Source organism: Budorcas taxicolor, chromosome 11, assembly GCF_023091745.1.
Source record: "Budorcas taxicolor isolate Tak-1 chromosome 11, Takin1.1, whole genome shotgun sequence".
Lineage (NCBI taxonomy): Eukaryota > Metazoa > Chordata > Mammalia > Artiodactyla > Bovidae > Budorcas > Budorcas taxicolor.
The window spans coordinates 36,917,075-36,924,913 of NC_068920.1; the positions used below are offsets into that span (position 1 = coordinate 36,917,075).

The 7,839-nt window shown below is 45.0% G+C and overlaps 1 pseudogene; it reads right to left on the reverse strand.

Moving 5' to 3' along the window:
* Nucleotides 1-4,352: 4,352 nt before the first annotated feature.
* Nucleotides 4,353-7,636, reverse strand: LOC128055608 (alpha-N-acetylgalactosaminide alpha-2,6-sialyltransferase 6-like; annotated as a pseudogene).
* Nucleotides 7,637-7,839: the final 203 nt, after the last annotated feature.

Here is a 7,839-nt window from a genome sequence, read left to right on the forward strand (position 1 = left end):
AAATTTGATTACATGACAGTCTGTAACAATTACTGTGGCCAGATGAGGGGGATAAACTGTTAGGGTCCAATCTTGAAATGGAGGGTCAGTCTATCCTGCAAATAAATATCGGCTGACATGGATTGCCCAAAGAAATTTAGGTTTGAGGGTTAAAAAAAAATTAATTTATTTTATTTACTCTTTTGGCCGCATAGCATGTGGGATCTTAGTTCCCTGACCAGGAATGGAATCCATGCCTCCTGCATTGAAAGTACAGAGGCTTAACCCCTGGACTGCCAGGGAAGTCCCTAGTTTCTGTTTAAAAGAATAGAGATGTTGGGGAGACAAGCATTTGCTAGCTACTCCTTGACTATCCCACATCTGTATGCCTTCTTCTTTTCATAAAGGTATGCTGAGATGTACCTGCCCCATCTCCCTTTCAAGGAGACCCTCTAAACTTGCTTCCCTGAGTGAAAAAGAGTTAACACACCAGGCCTGGTTGCTCAACACTAGTGTTATTTTCAAGAGGGTCTGCTATGTGATTGAGCCTTGACCAGCTCCTGGAAACATGGCCCTTGGAATATTCCCTCTGTTACTATTAAGGTTGTTTTGTACACCTGAGGCACCCAACCATGCTAGGCCAACTTGCCAAGAAAGTTTATGCAGACACTGTGATTTCTGGTGGACACTGGCTTCCTGCTGGGGATCTGGAGTTGAGGCAATCATGGCTGGCCAAACAGGTGAATATGCTGACTTAACCAGCCCTCAGTTAAAGTCCTGGAGTCTGAGATGCTTCTTTGGGCAGAAATGCTATGCATGTGCTATTGTGTAAATCATTGTTAGAGGAAGCATCCTTGTGACTTCCACGAAGGAGGGCTGTAAACTCTTGTGTTTATTTCCCAACAGCCTCCAGTGGGTATATTTTTTCCCCTTGCTCATCCTGCTTTATATCCTTTATCTGTAATAAATGTTGTTGTTTAGTCTCTACGTCATGCCTGACTCTTTGCGACCCCATGGACTGAAGCCTGCCAGGGGATTTTCCAGGCAAGAATTCTGGAGTGGGTTGCCAAGCCCTCCTCCAGGGGATCTTTCTGATCCAGGGATTGAACTCAAGTCTCTTGCATTGACAGACAGATTCTTTACCACTGAGCCATCAGGGAAGCCTTCAGCCACAGTATAAATAGTTGTTTTCGAGTCTTGTGGATCCTTCCAAAGAATCATCGAAAGAGTGTATGGTTAGGCTACCCCTTCAACAATCACACTGCTGCATCGAGATCCAGAACTAAGAATCTCTAGTTTAGGGACAGACTTTGTTTTTTTAATGCCAGATGTTAAATATTTTATGCTTTGTGTCATACTGTCTCTGTGATAATTAGTTAACTCTGCTAGCTATGGTAATGCAGTGTGAAAGTGGCCATTTAGACAACAAATGGATGTGGCTGAGTTGTGATACAATTTTATTCACAAATGTAGGTGGGGAAGAGACAGGTTTGAGCCACACTGTAGTTTGTTGACTTTTGCTCTAGTTAGCCAGATTCTTGGCTTTGTTCAAATGTAGCTTCCTATAGTATGATGATTTGATCAAATTTAATTTGGAAGTGTTAAATTCTTACAATAAAATCAATATATGGTGGAGGATAACAAATTAAAAAAACACATTACACAGTTGTTTGTAACACGTATGTTTCTGTTGGACCACAATAAGTCAGGCTCCTTGACCTGGGAGCAAAGTAAGTTCTTAGCTGATCTGGTGTGTCTACAGCCTCCTGGGAGGTATCTCCTTATCCACTGGCACTGAGATCACAGGGTGGATAGGAGCTTGGGTGGTATTTACCTTTGGGGTTTCATACAGTACTCCTCTTGGTGTGGGGCCTGAGAATTGCCTGGGGGGTAGCGTCATCAACAACCTTAATTCCTCATTAATTGGTTGAAGTTTTTGCCCTCAAACTATTTCCTTAATACTTTAATCAAATTTTAAAGAGATTTTACTTTTATTGAACTTCAAGGGATAATAAACAAAGCCAGGGATGTTATTAGATTATGGTCTTTGAGTTTATAACATGCCTTGAGAAATTTCTCAGAAATAGGTGTTTATTTCATGGTCTCTTCCTTGTTTTCTTCTAGGGAGCAATTCAGAACAATAGATTGACGGACTGGGGTTTCGGGAAGTCAGTCATCTGCAACTTTGCAATGATCTTTACAATGAGAAGGGATGGCCCCCTTTCCATGTAGTGAATATACAAGAGGTTATCCGAGAGATGCCCAGGCAATAAAACTTGTCTTGGGCCCCAATTTTATCACCTGATAGTATTTCTTCTCCATAATTTTTATTACAATTGATTTTAGCATGAAGTGAAGTGAAAGTCACTCAGTCATGTCCAACTCTTTGTGACCCCATGGACTATACAGTTCATGGAATTCTCCAGGCCTGAACACTGGAATGAGTAGCCTTTCCCTTCTCCAGGGGATCTTCCCAACCCAGGGATCAAATCCAGGTCTGCTGCATTGCAGGCAGATTCTCTACCAGCTGAGCCACAAGGGAAGCCAAATTTTAGCATGGGCCTCAATAATTCAGTTTTTTTTTTTTTTTCCCTACCTATGCAGACAACTTCTAGTCACTTTAATTACCTGAAACACATCAAAAGGATCTCTCCTAGAAAACTGAATGTTCTTTTATTTTGGGCCTAGAATTTTTCTATTTTCTATAGGTTTTTATACTTCAGTTTCCTCATCAGTAAAATGGTGATCAAGATTGTACCAGTGTCATTAGGCATTGGGCTTCCCTGGTGGCTCAGCTGGTAATCTGCCTGAAATGCAGGAGACCAGGGTTCGATCCTTGGGTTGGCAAGATCCCCTGGAGAAGGAAACGGTTACCCACTCCGGTATTCTGGCCTGGTGAATTCCATGGACTCCATGGGGTCGCAAAGAGTCGGAAACATGACTAAGCTATTACTTTCACTTTTCTTTCATCAGGTGTTAAATGAGCTAATACAAGTAAACTGTTAGCATAATACCTGGTGCATAGTAAATAGTTAATAAATGATAGCAGAAAAAGGCTGTAAGAGCTAACACACTATTGTCCTACAAATTTCCTACTATACCTTTCAAAGCTTTGACTCAATACACAGACTGAGCCTAAAGCTACAGCTGCGATTGTACATGTTTTGCTTTTCTGGAGGTTAGGTGCATTTATTTTTGTACAAATAGTTACAAATCATTACCACCTGCCCCAATGTGCAACAGCTCACTGCTGGCTGCCTCTTTCACTGGATCCCTAAAAGCCTCCTCCAGAAAGGGCTCCAATCTTCACTTCCAGGCTCCAGGAGAGCAAAGGACAAACCTGCCCCACTGAGGCCAAGCAATAAAGTGCTTGATGTAGAGTGAGAGGACAGAATCCAGGCCACACAGTTAGCTGGCCCCCTAGAATCTTCCTAGGCCCAGCTTGGAGGAGACCCTTGATCGAGTCCAGCAGCTGCAGACAAAGGAGCTGCAGAAAACCCCAGACTGGCTGGGATTCCCCCTTTCTCAGCCCCAAAGACTCCTCCAACAGGTAGAAAACTTCATTGCTGGATGGCAGAAAAGGGGAACTGCCCTTTCAAGAGCCCAGCTAATGGCAGCTGAGGGGAGGGGCTAAGAAAACAGCTGAAGGTTTATCCCTTCTTACCAGAGTCACCTGAACTCTGGAAGAGTTCATAAAAAATATAACCCCAAGATTCTAGGAGGAGGTTAGGAAGGAAACCTCAGACGTTCAGGGACCTGAGCCCCCTATAAAGGAGTGGTGGCTGGAAGGGTCCAGTCTTATGGAAGCCAGATCCAGAAGGACAGACTCAAGGTGGTTGATGAGAGACGAAGGAAAGTTCTCATACTCCATGTTAGACCCTGACACTGGCAGAAGGACGCCCAGAGAGAGTGCAACAGATGGTTTTTCCAAAGCCACTCAGGGAAGGCCCAAAACCAGAAGTCCAGCCTCCAACCCCTGGGATGCCCCTAGCCACACAAATGTTCCAACGTGGCCTTCAGACAGCTCCCAACTCCACCAAACCTTTTATTGGCTCTGGGAAGTGAGGAGGCAACACAAAGTTACCAACTCTTCGGGATAGGACCCCACAGTCCCAGAGAATAGAAAGTAACTTAGGGTCCATCCTGGGGCTCTGAACCAAGACCTCATGGAAAAGGACATGCCCTTAGACTCAGATTACTCAGAAATACCCTGACTAACTATGCTCAGACCCTGTTTGGACAAGAATTACCCTTGATGTCCGATTAACCACACAGAGGCCCAACCCCTCGATTTGACTCAGAGATACATCCACGAATGCCTGGAGAATACACCCTCTTCAAGGCTCCAACCTTGAAGGCTCCGATCCTGGCCTTCATTGGCCAGGAGACGGCCCTCTGTCGGAGGCTCCGTGGAGACCCACTTCTCCTGTGTCCCTCGTGAGGGTCCCACAGGCAGGGTAGTCTAGGTCCAGGAAGGCTGGGAGAAGGTGATTCCCTACAACTAGGCTCAGAATCACGCCGTTCTCCATGATGACGCAGCGATGGTTGCCCTTGAGGCTATGTTCATTCTGGATATAGGTGTAGGTGACACTCACCGGGCCCCTTAGGCTCATAGTAGCAGTAGGGCACGTGCCGCAGAAGGACCGCTGGTTGCAGTAGTGGGGGGTGTGCACAGGAAGTACGTGCGGTCACATAACTCCACCGCAGTCTCCGTAGTGAGCCAGCCTGTGCTCAACCATGAACGGGTCTTCTCCCCACGGCCTTGCCTGTCTGACCCCGGAAGAAGTTGTCAAATCGGTGCGTGTGACGGCAGGAGGGACGGCGCCGGACTCGGTGCTGGAACACCAGGCCTGCGCACTGGTGAGGCGCGCCAGGCTGTCCTGGAGCTTCCGCATCATGTGTGGGGACCCCAAACGCTGGACAGAGTGTCGGGGGTCTGTGATGAATTCCCGGGGCCTTGGCAACACACGGAATACACTGCCTCAGGACCAGGTGGTCTTGTTGCACTCATCGGCCGAGGAGCCCATGGTGGGTGCACCGTTCATGCGGATTGTGCACTCAGCCTGCTCGATCTGGTGTCCAGCTTGGTGCCCAGCAGGTAGCTGGAGCTGGTGACAGTCACAGACTGGCAGCACCGGGAAAGTCTCCTCTTGTTTCTGAGATTGAGGACGTAGTGATGCTCCACTTCTAGAGGTTGAAGGATGCGGCCAGACAGGGAACATTAATGAAAGACCCCAGTTTGTTGCTGTTCATGTCTATTCAGCATCTGCTGAAGGGCAGGTACCAGCGTCCCGTAGGTGACCCAGGGGGCAAGAATGTGGGGTCACACTGCTGAGGAGCTTCAGGCGAGTGATGTGACGTCTCTGAGCCTCAGTTTCTTCCTCTTCCCTGGGGAGCACCCAGCCTGGGTAGCCCCCAGACCCCTCACAAGACGCCTGGAGCGGAGAGAGCGCGTGTTTTGTAGCTCAGGCCGCCTAGGTCCAGCAGCGGCCCTCACTCGCCAGGTCCTAGCACCGGGTGGACCAAAACAGTTTGTTTTAAGGAGTTTTCATGTATTGTAACAAAGGTTGTAACAAAAGTTTTCTCGGCTCCAGATGACAGAGTCCTCATTATTTTTCTTCCTACTTCAACTCAGCCAGTTCTGCATAATTTAAATCTCTCTCAATACCCCACTTCTGGTTCTAAACAGCTATATGAATAAGAATCATTTAATTGCCAAAGATGGAAAATCCAAATCAAGATGGTGGGCGCAACCAAAAAGAAGATATGTTGGCTGAGTTAACCGAGCAATTCAAGGAAGACAGGATTCAGGCACTGCTTGCTTTAGAGGTTCATGATGCCATTGGAGCTCTAGTTACATACTTCTCTTTGAATTCCTTGGCTCTGCCCCTCATTAATCAGTGCCATTTTCAGGCTGTCTTCCTTCAAGATGGTGAAATGGCTGAGGGAAGTTACAGCTTCACCTGTACTCACCACACAATTCAGAGTGTAAACCCATTCTGGTTGCTCCTGTTAGAAGGATAAACAGAGGCGTATTGAAAATTTTAGGAGTCTGTTTGAGCAAAAATGGATTTGATTTGGGCAGCACCAAACCAGAAGTGGTTAGAAGTGCTCTATGCACAGGAGCTTGGGGAGCAACTTTTCCAGAGAAAAGGCAGAAGCGAAGTATGGAAATTATTGATTGACTGTAGCTTAAAGCATAGCTGGCTCTGATTGGTTGTCCTCAGCATTTTAATTTCCTAACCTTTCAGTATTTACAAACTTAGATTTTGGTTTGCTTATGAAGGCCGCCATGACAGTAGCACCACCTCCGTCTGATTGCCTCCTTGTTTAATCCATTTACACTCCTAAGAAGTCTCCCTAAGAGGGGCAAAGGTCTTCATTTATTCAATATTATGGAAGATAAAGATTTCATCTATCCTGTTGACTGCTTGTGACAGATACTGCTGACTGGATGCAAAAACTCCATTCCTATTCCTGTGTAATATCCTTTGCTTCATTTTTGAGACTGGGACATTTAAAACAGTTTCTAGATCCTTTTCAGATGATATATTTCTGCCAACAAAGCCATCATGTAAGATTTGCAAGGTGGAAAGAAGCTGGTCTCTACTTCTGTTGCTTCAACTGGTTCTGAAGATAAGCTCAGTTGTGGAGATTCTGGTGTTTGTTTGCATTTTCTGCATGAATGTTATAAGAGTTGCCAATGTCCAGTCTTTGTCTCATGAGTGCCAGGAGGCGAGACATGGGGCTTGAATTGTAATCAAGGTAATGAGATCTTGGGGCCAACAGTTGGCTTTCTCATGCCTGGGTATTGAAGAAAGCAGTGTGGTACTTGAATCAGTAGTTAAACCAGCAGCTTCCTGATTACCCAAGCTTTAGTAGCAGGGAAATCGCCTGCCGTATTAGACCAGTTCTTTTCTGGTGTTTTGGGAATGATTTATAAAGGCTGAGTCTTGGTTTGTCTCCTTTAGTTCCTTCAGTGAATTTGTAAATACCCTGTACTAAATGTCTTTCTGCTTAAACTATCTAGAATAGTTTCTGTCATCTGCACCTGAGTCAGTATGTTTAAATGCTTAGAACTATTGTTGATATATTGTACATACACAAACATTATTTGTTACCTGGATACTTTTTTTCCCCACAGAAACCTGGATGTTTTTTTTTTTTCCCCACAGAAATTTCTACCCCCAAATTTCCTTTTTTTTTTTTTTTTGTTTTTGTTTTTGTTTTTAGTGAATGAAATGAGATACCAGTTACTGCCTGAAATATTAGGATCGGAGTGGCCCTACCCTTGACTTCGCTGAGCCCTGGCATTGAGAGTAGAGCATAGTAGCATGGTAAACCATATGGCTGAGAGTGATAGAAGAATAATTTCTAAAACAGTGGAGGTATTGTTTGTGGAGAGGGGGAAATACTACCTGTGGAGGCAAACAATGAGTATGCAGCAGAGAAACCTGTTTTTAAATAGTTTTGTGTATTCTGGGAGATGATGCTTGTTTATCTCAGCCAATTCTATTTGTGAGACAAAAACCCACAGGGAATACTGAGAGAACAGTAAGAACAAATTTTGGGGACAATGCTATTTACATCCCTTATTTCCCCATTAGCCACTCACCCCTTCTTCAGTAGTGTCAGAATCTCGATTTAGCCTGGGCATACTGCTGCCCAAGTTAAAGATTTATTTCCTAACTTCCTTAGCTAAGTACAAACAGATGGCTAAGTTATGGCCAATGAAATGTCAGCAGAAGGTTCTTGTGTGACTTCCACAAGAATTTCTTACAAGGAAAGAGGCAAATAGCATTTTGGTCCTTTCACTTGTTCACTTTGGTAATTTGCAGATGTGATGGTTGGAGCTCTGAC